Below are 14,109 nucleotides of genomic sequence, written 5' to 3'. Positions count from 1 at the left end.
CAAACTTTAAAAAGTTTAAACTAATTTTAGTTGTGAAGGACAAGAATTTCATTATGAAGCCTAACGCTGTGAATTGCTTTGCCTGTGATAATATTTAAAACATCGGAACTTCTAAACTTAAAATTCTTATAACTTAAACTCATTTATAGCAAATTTTTTAAATTTAAATTGATTTAGAACAATAGAGAGAGAGAAAACAACTCAATGAAGAAAAAAAAGAGACTGCGACCAGTAGAGAGAAAATATGAATAACGAAAATAACGTAGATATTTTACCTCTACGTAAACGAGGCGTCTTTAGCACAGAAGAAACAGAGATAAAAACTAGCATATTCTAAAAACCACCTAAACCACAACCAGTATTAATAAAGTACAATTGTAGCAACTGATCCTCATAGGTCACAAAAGCTAATAGAGTTGCTTCGACGAGAACACCAAAGCAACTGGATAAAAAGGTATAAACATGGAAATAAAGCTAACTATTTTGTTGCGAAATGATCTTTTTTTAGCTATCATTGAAGCAATTCTTCTTGGTCTGGTAGGTAATCTCGTCCCCAGGTAATGGAACTGAAAACAGGGTTGCCAACGGGCACACTTTCCGTATGAAGTGAGCTCTTTTTTTCATTGCACTCATTCACACCACGGACCGGATTTGCACTCTTTTTGCCCATTATTTGCTCTTTGCACTCTTTTTTTTTTTTGATGAAATTTTAGAATTTTGAAAGAGGAATTGACAGAGGAATTTTCGTAAAGTTAAAATTTTTAATCTTAAAAATCAGTTGTCAGAAATGGATTGGAGTTATATTCTGGAATCACAGTGCCCCAAAGAGGCTAAAGTGATGTTTCTCGAAAAATTTCAAAATGCTGTAAACGAAGAATATCTGTTTGTGTCTCGTAAATGGAGAGAAAAGACATGAATATTAATTAATTTGTTAGTTGGGAAACATAAGAAGTCTTCAAAACCGATTGGAATGATTGACCAAGATGAGATTATGGAATATAATTAAAATGAAATTGCCGGCGTACTATACTAACATCATTTTGTTAGTATAGGTGAAAAAAAACAAATTTATCATCACCATTGTCATATTATGATTCCCACCGTAAGTACCTACCACAGCCTTTAGACAACCTGTCTCCAGTCAATGAATCCAAGGTGCTGAAAATTGTTACGCTTATGAAATGTGGCGATTCTGAAGCGTTAAACGGTTCTTTTTCTAATCTTGTGAAAGTAATTTTGCCTGGTATCACGACTGTATTTACACATATAATAAATTTAATAATTCAGACCTGAGTTTTTTCCGGTCCTTTTAAGGTTTCAAAAGTTATTGTTCTACATAAAGGGGATGACCGTAATTATCCATCTAACTATCGCCCAATTTCAATACTGTCTGCGTTTTCTAAAATTGTAGAAAGAGCATTATATAATCAGATGTATAGTTTTATCGAAAAATCAGAATTGTTTTCAATGCTTGAATTTGGTTTTTAAAAGGGACATGGGACTGAGCATCCTATAATTGTTATTAACCAGTTTGCGAGTGATTATCTTGACAAAGGAGAAATTCCTGCAAGCCTGTTCCTGGACATTCAAAAAAGCGTTTGAATCAATTTCTGATTTGATTTAGTAAAATCATATCTTCCTGGGAGAACACAAGTCACTTTAATTAATAATTCTGCTTCTTCTTTCCTTCCACTCTTGTCATCGGTTGGTGTCCCTCAGGGTTCAATTTTGGGCCCTCTTTTCTTTCTTCTTAATATTAACGATCTGCGTTTTGCTACATTCTCAGTTTCTCTAGATACACAGTTTGCTGATGATACAAACTGTGTGTGATTACTCTTTAAATGAGCTTCAAATAAATATTTTCCATGCATACAGTCTCATTTCGAAATAGATTGATGACAATAGACTTGTGCTTAATAAGAAAAAAACTAAACTTATTATTTATTATAGAGTTGGGTACAATTTCCGAAATTAACATACATTTGTCTTATGGTTGAAAACGGTTTATCGTCTAATGAAAGAGTGAGAAATATTCCTTAAATAGGTGTGGTAATCGTCGAGAATCTTTCATGGAAGGATCACATCAATATTGTTCGTGCGAAAGTATCACGACACACTGGTATTATGAGCCGGTTAAGACATTTAATACCTTACTTATGACTTAAGTAAATGTAAGCACTGAGTAAGGTCTGTACTTTAGTACAATTTTGATTATGCGGGATTGGTTTACCCAAATTGTTTCAGTCTAATCTTATTCCGCTTCAAAAGATACAGAACAAGGCTACTGGTGTTCTTAAGTAATTTATACCATCTCCTTCCCTTTTGCCAAATAAATCAATTACAGAATCGTTATTTAATTTTGTTGATATTCTTCTGGTGAGTCTTAGTGTTCAGTCTTCTATATTTTTTAAGGTTAAATTTGACCGTGAGGATTTTTCTAAATATTTTTAACAAATGAGTGTGTGTTCTTTATGTCCACAAATGCCAATTTCTACTCGATGTGGGCCTCGTCTATTAATCCCAATCAGTGTGTGTGTGTGTGTTTTGTGTGTGTGTGTGTCCTTGTGTTTTGTGTGTTTGTGTGTGTGTTTTGTGTTTGTTTGTGTGTGAGCTTTCTGCGTGTGTGTGTGTGCTTTTGTGTGTGTGTCTGTGTGGGTTTTTGTGTTTCAAACTTTACAAGACGTTTAGAATGATAATGACGGGTGTCGTAGGGAAGCTAGAGAGTAGTTATAGAGTGGTACTGTGGCGTGACTTGCATGCGAAACCCCGAATGAATTACTTGAAGTAAAACATTTAACAAGAAATGTCTGAAAAGTGTTTTGGGGAAGATGGGGCGATGACAGAGGTGTGTCACAGGGGGCAGTAATAATGTTGGCATTATAGTGTGAATTGCTAGCGAGAACCTGAATGAATGAGTTGAAGTAAAACTTTTAACAAGAAATGTTTGAAGTTTTTTTTTTGGGGGGGGGAGGGGGTGGCGCGATGACAGAGGGTTACTATAGAGTAGTAATAGGTTGGTACTAAGGTGTGAATTACTTGCAAAGATCCGAATGAATGACTTGAAGTTACTCTTTAAAAAAGAAATGTCTGGAAAGTGTTTTGGGGGAGATGGGGCGATGTCAGAGGGCTGTTAGAGAGTAGTTATAGTGCGGTACTGTGGGTCCCGTACCGTGGGTACCGGTACTGTGGTATCGGTACTGTTGGTACTATTGGTTACGAGAACCCGAATGAATGAGTTGAAATAATTTTTTTAACAAGAAATGTCTGAAAAGTGTTTTGGGGGGGGGGGTGAGATGATGACAGAGGACTGCTAGAGAGGAATTATACTGTGGTACAGTGGCGTGAATTGCTTGCGAAACCCCGAATGAATGAATTGAAGTAAAAATTTTTAACAAGAATTGTCTGAAGTGTTTTGGGGGAGATGGGGCGATGACAGAGGGCTGCTAGTGAGTAGTTATAGGTTGGTACTGTGGCGTGAATTGCTTACGAGAACCCGAATGAATGAGATGAAATCAAATTTTTAACGATAAATGTCTGAAATGTTTTGGGGAAGATGGGGCGATGACAGAGGGCTGCTAAAGAGTAGTTATAGGTTGGTACTGTTGCGTGAATTGCTTGCGAAAACCCAAATGAATAACTTGAAGTAAAAATTCTAACAATAAATGTCTGAAAAGTGTTTTGGGGGGATGGGGCGGTGACAGAGGGCTGCTAGTGAGTAGTTATAGGTTGGTACTGTGACGTGAATTGCTTACGAGAACCCGAATGAATGCATTTTCAACAAGAAATGTCTGAAAAGTGTTTAAGGGGAGATGGGGCGATGACAGATGGCTGCTATAGAGTAGTTATAGGTTGGTACTGTGGCGTGAATTGCTTGTCAAAACCCAAATGAATGAGTTGAAATAAAATTTTTAACAAGAAATATCTGAGAAGCGTTTTGGGGGGGGGGGATGAGATGATGACAGAGGACTGCTAGAGAGCAATTATACTGTGGTACTGTGGCGTGAATTGCTTGCAAAAACCACAATGAATGACCTGAAGTAAAAATTTTTAACAAGAAATATCTGAAAAGTGTTTCGGGGGAGATGGGACGATGACAGAGGGCTGCTAGTGAGTAGTGATAGGTTGGTACTGTGGCGTGAATTGCCTACGAGAACCCGAATGAATGAGATGAAATCAAATCTTTAACGAGAAATGTCTGAAAAGTGTTTCGGGGAAGATGGGGCGATGACAGAGGGCTGCTAAAGAGTAGTTATAGGTTGGTAATGTGGCGTGAATTGCTTGCGAAAACCTGAATGAATGGCTTGAAGTAAAACCTTTAACAAGAAATGTCTGAAAAGTGTTTCGGGGGAGATGGGGCGATGACAGAGGACTGCTAGAGAGTAGTTATAGGTTGGTACTGTGGCGTGAATTGCTAGCGAAAATCTGAATGGATGGCTTGATGTAAAATTTTTAACAAGAAATGTCTGGAAAGTGTTTCGGGGGAGATGGGGCGATGACTGTGGGGTGCTAGAAAGTAGTTATAGGTTGGTACTGTGACGTGAATTGCTTACGAGAACCCGAATGAATGCATTTTCAACAAGAAATGTCTGAAAAGTGTTTTGGTGGAGATATGGCGATGACAGATGGCTGCTAGAGAGTAGTTATAGGTTGGTACTGTGGCATGAATTGCTTGCCAAAACCCAGATGAATGAGTTGAAATAAAAATTTTAACAATATATGTCTGAAAAGTGTTTGAGGGGGGGGGGGTGATGACTGAGGGCTGCTAGAGAGTAGTTATAGGTTGGTACTTTGGCGTGAATTCCTTGCAAAAATCCGAATGAATGAGCTGAAATAAAAATCTTAACAAGAAATTTTTGAAAAGTGTTTGGGGGAGATGGGGCGACGACAGAGGTGTGTCACAGAGGCAGTAATATTGTAACATTGTGAGGTAAAATGCTTAGAGTATGAAATACCAGTAAAGAAAGGGGGGGCTGCTCTGTTTTCACCGATATAGTGTTTAATGGCATTCGAGAAGTTTATTTCGGAGCGAAAAACATTGGAAGGGCCCTAGGGGGGCGAGGACTGGTGTCATGTCGAGGACTGGTGCTGATCTTAAAATAATGTGACAGCACCATTCCACTCTGGACCATAAGTATTCTTTTTAATGTTTGGGTATCTACTCTTCTCGCAAGATGATTTTCCATCCTCTCTCATTAGGTATCTTTGCTTAAGATGTGCACCGCCGTTATTACGCAGGACCCGCGTGTGTGCCGTGCCTTGGGGATTCCCACATGTTTTTTTTTTTAGTCTAGCTTGCGAGATACAATGGCGTCATTCATATTAGACCTAGTCCCGAAAATAATGGGGGTCTTCCAGAAAAACAATGTACCAAAATGGCTAGGAATCATGCCAATATAGAAGAAATATTAGAACACCTGGAATCTCGAGTGGCCTGCCAGGGATGGGAATCTTGCTGGCTGAGCGCTAGAACAGGGTTGCTGTGACGTCAGAGGGGGGGGGGGGGTATATCCTAGAAATTCTATGATAATTTCCCTATTATTACTACTTTTTCAATTATCTCGAGCAAGACCATTTTTTAACCTCCTTTATCGCCTAGTCGAAGTCCGGATTCCACCCCCCCCCAGAATGAGTATACACTGAGCAAACTCCTACACAGTGCGCGGGATGGGTAGGAAGAAGAATTTCTTGAAATAAAACTTTCCCGCCTTTGCGTGTTTTGATGTTTTTGCTCAAAATGTCTCCCTGGGGTTGTGTCATGGGTGAGACAAACCGCTCGGTGGACTGGACACTCCCTCGGAGGTGGGCAGCGAGCGGGCCGGCACCCTAGCGGAGGGAGGCATGCTAACAATAAATAAGAAAACATTCAAAAATTAAACACTTGGAAATTACTGCTTTGCGCAACTAAAAAAAAAAAAAAAAAAAAAATTATGAATAGAAAAGGCAGTGTTGAGCTGGCGACGGAAAAAACGGTTCTCCCTTCCTCTACTGACACCTCCTCCTACCTACATTTTATCCTTTTATAAGCCACAATAATGCCTAAAAATTGAAACTATTATCAAGGCACCCTCTGAAAATTAATGCTAGGAGGGGTGGAACCTATTGTTAGGATATTGTTAAATATTCATAAATTTATCTTAATGAAAAAAGAGCATTTCCTGAAAAGGTCTTAAAACGCTTTAAATCCATCTCTAATATCACTCCCCCTCCCTCTTACCCCACTGGGGTGCATTCTAGGATCCCTAATTTTCTATGATACATGGTTCTTTTTTTTTGTGTATAGTATGATATGTTTTTCCACTTTTATTTTTTGTCGTGTTTTTTTAGCTTTTTTTTCTCTATGTTTTATTGCTTATTAATTTATTTGAAATAATAAAACCTTTTATTTACAATATCTGTGTTTCTAAGATGTAGTCTTTAGCACGAATGCGACGCACATTTCCCTTTATTAATATCTTGAGAGTAAATATCCCCCAGATCGTATCAGATTGGGAGAATAATACATCATTCTAGTGTTTGTTAGAAATGGGGAATCTTAGCTGTCACGCAATAGGTTAGTTTTAGAACATGATTCCAGATACAAAATACTGTGAATAACAGTTTAGTCCTTCTAGTTAAGGCACAATGCCATTGGAAAGGAATAACCTTACGAGTCCTGGCGTGTGTTACTCCTTGAACATGAACAATAGAAAAAGAAAAAGAAAAATTTTGAAAGGTGTTTCGAGCGAAAAATGAAACGCCGAAAAAAAATGTCTTGAGGCTTTTGGGCAAAAAATGTCAAAATGGTATTATCTGGTAGTGATGGATGTCCCGTCCATGCGTAAGATGCGCTGATCTTACATAAAGTGTGTGCCGTCATTAAGTTAATGAAGAAGAAAAATACTTTGGGGGTTTCGGACGAAAAAAAGTATCACATGACAGTGTTGCATAATAATTACGCAACGTGTGAGTTGTCGTTACGTTATAAGCGGGGATTCCCCCATGGGTTCCTGACGTAGGGTTACATAAAACTACGTCAAGCTTATTAGACCAGTTCGTTTGAAAAGAGGTGTGTTGTGACACCAAAGAAGTCTTGCCAAGTGTGTTCCCTTTAAAAGAACAGGTGACTGCACTGTGCAGGTACGAGGAGTTAAGAGCTCCTCCTGTTAATTGAACTTATGTATTATCCCGACCATATTCCAGGTAATCGTATAAAATAAAACTGGAATCTTGCAAGGGCTGTCATAGAAAAACAAAGCGGGTGTGTCACATGACGAAACATGTACTTGATATCCTGCTTAGAAACAGGGATCCGGTAGCAACAGCTGACTGTATTGTACAGGTGCGAGGGTGTGTCGCGTGACGTCAAAGGGCATGTCATAGAAATCCTATGGAAAAGGGAGGGCATATCATAGAAGTAATCATGGCGTCACTACTAATAATCATTGAAAAATCGTGTACACAAGTATACAACTACACTTTATAATGTGTTCTTTCGACAAAAGTTATTTGCAATCAAACAGTTCGTAGTAAAGAACTGTTACCACAACACAGCGTCACGAGGAGCGACGCGGCTCAGTAGTAACTGAGACTTTAAAAACATAATTTTGATATCAGTAGAAATATCAAAAGATCCAGCTTATCAAGTTGATTCCAAATGTATAAGATTCATTAAGTTTAGTGTTACCCAGCAAAAGCTACGAGCCTGAAAACATTTGCCTGATTATTGAAAAAGAGGAAACACTCCCTAAAAGTCAAAGAATCTTATGATAATCACAACATCAGATTAAGCGTATCAGAGAACCCTGATGTAGAGAATTGAAGCTCCTATCAGCAAAATTTGAAATTTTCTATTTTTTGCCAGAAGAAAGATCACGGACGCGGGCTAACGTTTTTTCACCAGGGGTGATCGTACAAAACCAAAGGTCCTAGAAAATCGGGAGAGGGCTCATTCAAATGTAAATTCAAAATTCTACCTTTCAAAGTAAATAAAGAGATCGGAGGGTAGCTAGCCCCCCTTCCCCTCCCCCCTTTTCCCAAAATATTCTGATCACAATTTTGAGATGGCCATTTTGTTCAGCATAGTTGAAAGGTCCAGTAACTATGCCTTTTGAGATAACATGACACCCCACAGCCCCTGGTAAATGGTCTTTAGGTTATAAAATCTACCCAATATGTACGTAATACTGAAAGTCGTTGGGAAGTGTGTATAATTTTTTTTTGGTGGGGGGTTCCAATTCTTTTTAAAGAATTGGAACAAAATTCAAACTTTAGCGTAAAAGGCGAGGTATTGACTAGGGGGCAAACCTCCTAATCTACGTATTAAAAATATATGAATATAGAAGTTTGTTACATATGTTTATTCGTAAGTTACGCATATTTATTACTAATTAAAAACGTTCGTAAATAAAATTAAACAACTTTCGAGAAAGCCATTTAACCAAATAAAAGTAAAATTAATATGCAAATTTTGTTTCAATTATTCATGTACGGTGAGCCAATATCAAACCCCCATTAATTCAAAAACGTTCAAAAATTAAATAAAATAACAAATTGTTTTCACTGAAAGTAAGGAGCGACATTAAAACTTAAAACGAACAAAAATTATTCCGTATATGAAAGGGGCTGTCTCTTCTTCAACGTCTCGCTCTTTACGCTAAAGTTTGACTCTTTCTCACAACTCTATTTTTTTAAACAATAAAAACCTTTAGCGTAAAGAGCGAGACGTTGAGGAGGGGACAGACTCTTTCATATACGGAATAATTTCAGTTCGGTTTAAGTTTTAATGTCACTCTTTACTTTCAGTTAAAAAAAACTTGTTTTTTTTGTTTAATATGACAAAATAACGACTTTCAGATGTATCGTTGGTTTATCCCTTACAACTGACAACAAATTAGCAAGAGCGACTAATCACACATCAGTGCAATAGGAATATAGAGTATGATTTAGCGGTCATTAGAGTACTCTGAGATCAGAACATTAGAGTACTATGAGATCAGAAAATTAGAGTACTCTGAGATCAGAACTTGTGGATGCTGAATTCACACCCTCTCTGAACTATATACGATTAGAATTTATGAGACAATCAAGCCTTTATCTCAGGATAGGAAACTTCCGGCCAGAAAAGATGAGGGTTTTTTCGATGAGGAATGTAGGCAGAAAAGGGAAGAGGTAGTTAGGGTTTTCAGGCTACTTAAAGCAAAAGACCAATTGGATCAGGAAACGAATTTGTGCAGGTTAGCTGAAAATAGGAAACTAAGGTCAGATTATAATAGGGTTAAACGAGTTAAAAAGAAAGAGAGGCAGATGAAAATTAATGACGAAATTAAGAGAGCTTATAGTGTGAATAACCGAAGAGAGTTTTGGTCGGTAGTTAAATATTCAATACAGGAACCGGGAATAAGAAGAGATGTCCCAACTGTTTAGACGTGGCCAGATTGTTTTGAGAATAGGGAGTCAGAATATCTTAGGGCGAATGAGTCGAATGATTCAGCGGAAAGAGAGTTAGGTCTAGGGACGGTAACATATGCTTTAAGACAGAATGATTACGATTTAATTAGGCCTGTATCTCAACAAAAAAAGTGGGATCAGTTGAAAAAGATGAATGGAAATTCGTGTCCAGGAACAGTAATATAACTACAAAGCCCCTGAGGTTAGGAAGGACAACTTTAATATCCATGTTGGCTGCAATTTTCTCGTTTGTAGTAGAGAAAGCTTGTTGGCCTCGCTAATGGGAAATTTCTGTAGCAGTGCCTCTTTTTAAGAAAGGTAAGTAGAACCCCCTAATCCAATGCAGGGAGAAGTATGCCCTATTGCCAGATAAGAAAGGTACTATTTGGTACTTTAAAAGTACCTTTCTTATCTGGCAATGTTGTGTAATACGCATACGTACTGAATACTAACGGGGCAATGGATTGATCCACGAAGGGGGCAGATTTCTGAGAAATTGATTCACATAATCGAAGGGGAGTAGTTTTCTGAGAAATTGATTTGCATAATCAACGGGGAAGTCTAACGGGACAGGATCAATGACACTTTCACTAAGTCTAGATTTAGCAGTGGGATAACATGAGTAAACAAATTGTGTTAGAAATATCCTTTTACTGCAACTGTTCTATACGTAAAGGACATTATCATGATTTTGAGTATTCTCATGAAGCTACAGCATGTTCAGACAGTGTAAACTGAGGGAAAGACGAGAAGAATCTGGAGAAACTAAGGAGAAAAATAATGCATGATATGGAGAGAAAATTATATAGATTGCAAGTAAGCTCACATAGAGCAAGGTTTGATACGACAGAAAAGGAAGATTGAAAGAAGAGACAGAGAAAAGAGGGCTTTCTTTACAGAGATATCTCAAAATATAGCACAAAAGACAGTGATGAAAATCCAAAGAAAAATGTCCATAGTGCAAGATATAATACTGAATATTATAATGAATATGATCTAAGAGAAAAGAAAAGCTGGTCACTAAAGAGACAACTTAAGAGATTGAATGGATTTTAAACATCAAAATCGGGCTGCAAGAGCTCTCATACATCATTTAACGATAAATCTAATTTATTTATATGGTTAATAAATCTAATATCGTAATCACAAAATAGATTTGTTTGTACTATATTAATTTTCTCTTACTAGACTTGCAAAGAGTAAGGATAGCAGCAGAGACTTCTGTACACAAATAGTTCAGTTTGATTAGAGCACTCCATAGAGTACTATCAGTCCACAGCCAAGTTTTTTATCAATGATAAAAAAAAATAAATCATTCTTTTAATCATTTATGCCATTGTTAAATCAATATTTATAATACTCTTTCAATATATGACATCCTCCTCCACTACCCCGTCCTCAACGGTAATTACTTCAATTTGAGGTGACAGTATTGTAAGTACTTGAATACTGTCATCATCACTATCATCATTATTGATTATTTTGATAATACTCAGAGGGGGTATATCATCATATAAGCCATCCTCATCTTCAACACATAGTTTTCCTGAAGGTCCCCGCCTCACCAAGTCATCTGACGTGTATGACAGACCATATTCCGTATAATAGGCTTCTAGCACATCGTCATCATTATCTGTAGCATCAACGTCAGGTTTACTAAGAAGAAGCTCCTCACTTTCGGTGAGCTCCCACTCGGTCTACATATCCTAAAAAGATCGTGAACACTATGATTAAAAAAAATCAGTGGAATGGTAGGGTCTGCCTGTATTTACTGAGGGGTATTCTATTAATTTAATAAACAGGATTACTTAATATTTTTTATTATATCCATAATTTTCGTGTCTAAAATTCATCAATTAGCTGGATATGTTTTTTTTTGTTTTTTATTTACATACGGGACGAGATTTAATGTCATTGATAAAAGCCTGTATGAGATTTAATGTCTATGATAAAACCTGGAAAAAAACTTTCCAAGAACTAAGTTTTTCAAAGAAATGTAAGGGGATGAGGTTGAACCTTGGGAAGAGCAGAAATAAAGAGGTGTCAAACTTTAAACTAACACAAATTACTATGGATATATAAATGACAGTTAAAGCAACCAGAAGTTTTAATTCGTTATCATGTCAAATTAGAAGAAACAGTAAATACTACAAATAAAATTGGGGTTACCACCCTCTAAAATGCTGTAAAAGGGTACATAGCATATTTTTCGATCCAAAGCTGGACTTTTTGTAACCAAAGTTTCACATTTGAGTCAGAGAAATGTATTTCCTATAATTTTTTTTACAAAAAAATAGAGTTTACGGTCAAAAACCTTTATTAGTTCAGATTTAACGGAAATGATTTATTTTTCGATCCAAAGCAGAACTTTTTCTAACCAAAAGTTTCACATTTGAGACAAAGAAATGTATTTTCTATTATTTTCTTACAACAAACTAGAGTTTACAGTCAAAAAGCCTTTATTAGTTCAGATTTTATGGAAATAGTTTATTTTTCGATCCAAAACTGGACTTTTTTCTAACCAAAGATTCAGGTTAGGTTGGGTTAAGTATTTAATATATGCTATGCTTTACCCCTACCCCTAATTTGCAAATATATACCCAAAATTTGTTTCCAAGCTTTTAAATATTCATTCTATTTTTTTATTAGCATTAACCAAACTTGACTTCTTTCATGTGTATAAACCATTAAGCGCAACAGTACCGTTGTTTCTTTTGTAGCCTAAGATACAGTAAAAAATGGCAACGCTTCATTACCGTAACTTATCTACCCATTTAGGAACATAAGTAAAATAATTGAGCTTGAACTGGATTACTCTTAGGATTGATCCAGCTCAATCCACACAGCTTGAATGATGAGGGTAGGTATTAGGAAATTCAGATCCTCAGGCTTGGAGAGCACGCCCTTACATTTTTGCACCAAATTACAGTTTTATGAGTATGGCAATCATAAAAAAACTGCTCCTAAATGAAGAATCCAAATTACGAGCACTCGGTGCGGACAAGAAATTCCGTTGTATAACAAGTATGTATAATTCTAAAAGATTCATCAAAAACATTATAACTCACTCATCAACTTGGCACTCGCTAAGAAATTCTTCAGCACACGACTTAACGAGAGGTCTTAAGGTCTTAAGCAACGCAATATTGTCACGTCGAAAATAAAAGGGTATATATCACACTTTTTTTTTATAGCAAATAAGAAAGTGGGAAATGTTGTTCTTTCCGCTCTTTATATTCCCCCTTCATATTTGTGCTACCTAGCTATTAACTCTCTTTTTCCACCAACTCTAGATAAATATATATATATATATATAATTTTGTGCATCCTCAACTAAAATGAAGTTAGATTATCCAGCTACAAAGACATAATTTCTACTTATTTGCGCCTTTTTCTTCCTTGGCAAAAAATGACCCAACGAAAAGCTTACGCATTAAACGCTTTTATTTAGCTTTGATGGTTTAGAGGATGAAATCCAAATCTTACACTTAGATCTTACAAATACAAAAATTTTACACTTTCTTCTTTATTTGAGAGAGGTACAACCCCTCTAATCTGACGATCTGGCTACATAACCCGTGATAACGACAACACGCACAACGTCAAATCGAGTTTTCATTGTCTCCCAAAAAATTTGAAAGCGCCACTTACCACCTAAAGAGTCTGATTACATACGTAAAAATATCCGAATCTGTAAAATTCCTTTTAAACACAGCAGAAGTTCAGAAGCATAAGAAATTAAAAAATTTACTACCGCACTAACGCATCAAATTAGCAAAAATGAATTATTTTAAGAAAGTGAGCTGTATTTGTTAGGGTGTCAGAAACAGTACATATTTAATTTAAGTCCTTTTTTTCACCTATAATAATGTTTGGTGTGATTGACACAGAATATATTGGTCTGAAATATTCCTCAACTGGCGTTATTTTCGAAGCAGCTTTCTTTACTGCTAGACGAATAATGAAGTGAAGTTCATAGCTATAAATGCAACGTCAGATACAATATGTATAAGTACGAGAAAAACAGATGTCCAACATTAAATTTTATAAATCGAAACGGCTTTTACGTTAAAACCATAAGACCACGTAGTGAAAATGGCTATGAAATAAAACATGTACAAGAGGAAATTCAGGAAATATGCAGTTTTTCGGCGTGCAAGCTGTATATGTTAAGGGAAACGTGTCAACTGATAAACTCTTACTAGAAAAATGTGATCATGACATAGCATTATTCAATTTAGAAGACTTCAATGTGAAAAATACCTGCATTCAATACATGATCCGAAAGATAAAAATAGATATTTCACTCAATGGGTGCCGGAAAAGATACCTGACATGGAAAAATGCACCAGATATCCAAAGACCTAAACTCATGTTCCTCATCATATCAAATGGATTAAGCTATTTTTTAAAAATATCAATGTGTTTTTTCTAATGTTTTTTAATATGTTTAAGCAATAAACATCTTAAGCCTCAACCATCTTTATTCTTTAGAATAGTTCATCGCCATGAAAATTATACTTTCAGATTCAACCTGTCAGGGAACACTCGTTCAGGATAGACATGTTGGAGAACCCTAAATGGTCATCCCTAAAAAGGTAAGTTAAGCCTAAAAGGTTGAAGAATTTTTCTGAAATTACACTTTCAGATTCAGTATGTCAGGGAACAAAATTTCAGGTTCAG

At 36.4% G+C, this 14,109-nt stretch overlaps 1 protein-coding gene across 2 annotated transcripts in view; it reads right to left on the bottom strand.

Moving 5' to 3' along the window:
* LOC148953315 (NHL repeat-containing protein 2) overlaps positions 1-14,109 on the bottom strand; it is a 217,865-nt gene that overhangs the window by 45,114 nt on the left and 158,642 nt on the right. The window lies entirely within an intron of this gene.

Source organism: Artemia sp. Qi Xiang Cuo, chromosome 4 (genome assembly GCF_049724085.1).
Source record: "Artemia sp. Qi Xiang Cuo chromosome 4, ASM4972408v1, whole genome shotgun sequence".
Classification (NCBI taxonomy): domain Eukaryota; kingdom Metazoa; phylum Arthropoda; class Branchiopoda; order Anostraca; family Artemiidae; genus Artemia; species Artemia sp. Qi Xiang Cuo.
The sequence above is the reverse complement of the archived record's forward strand: the minus strand, read 5'-3'. Positions and strand labels throughout refer to the sequence as shown.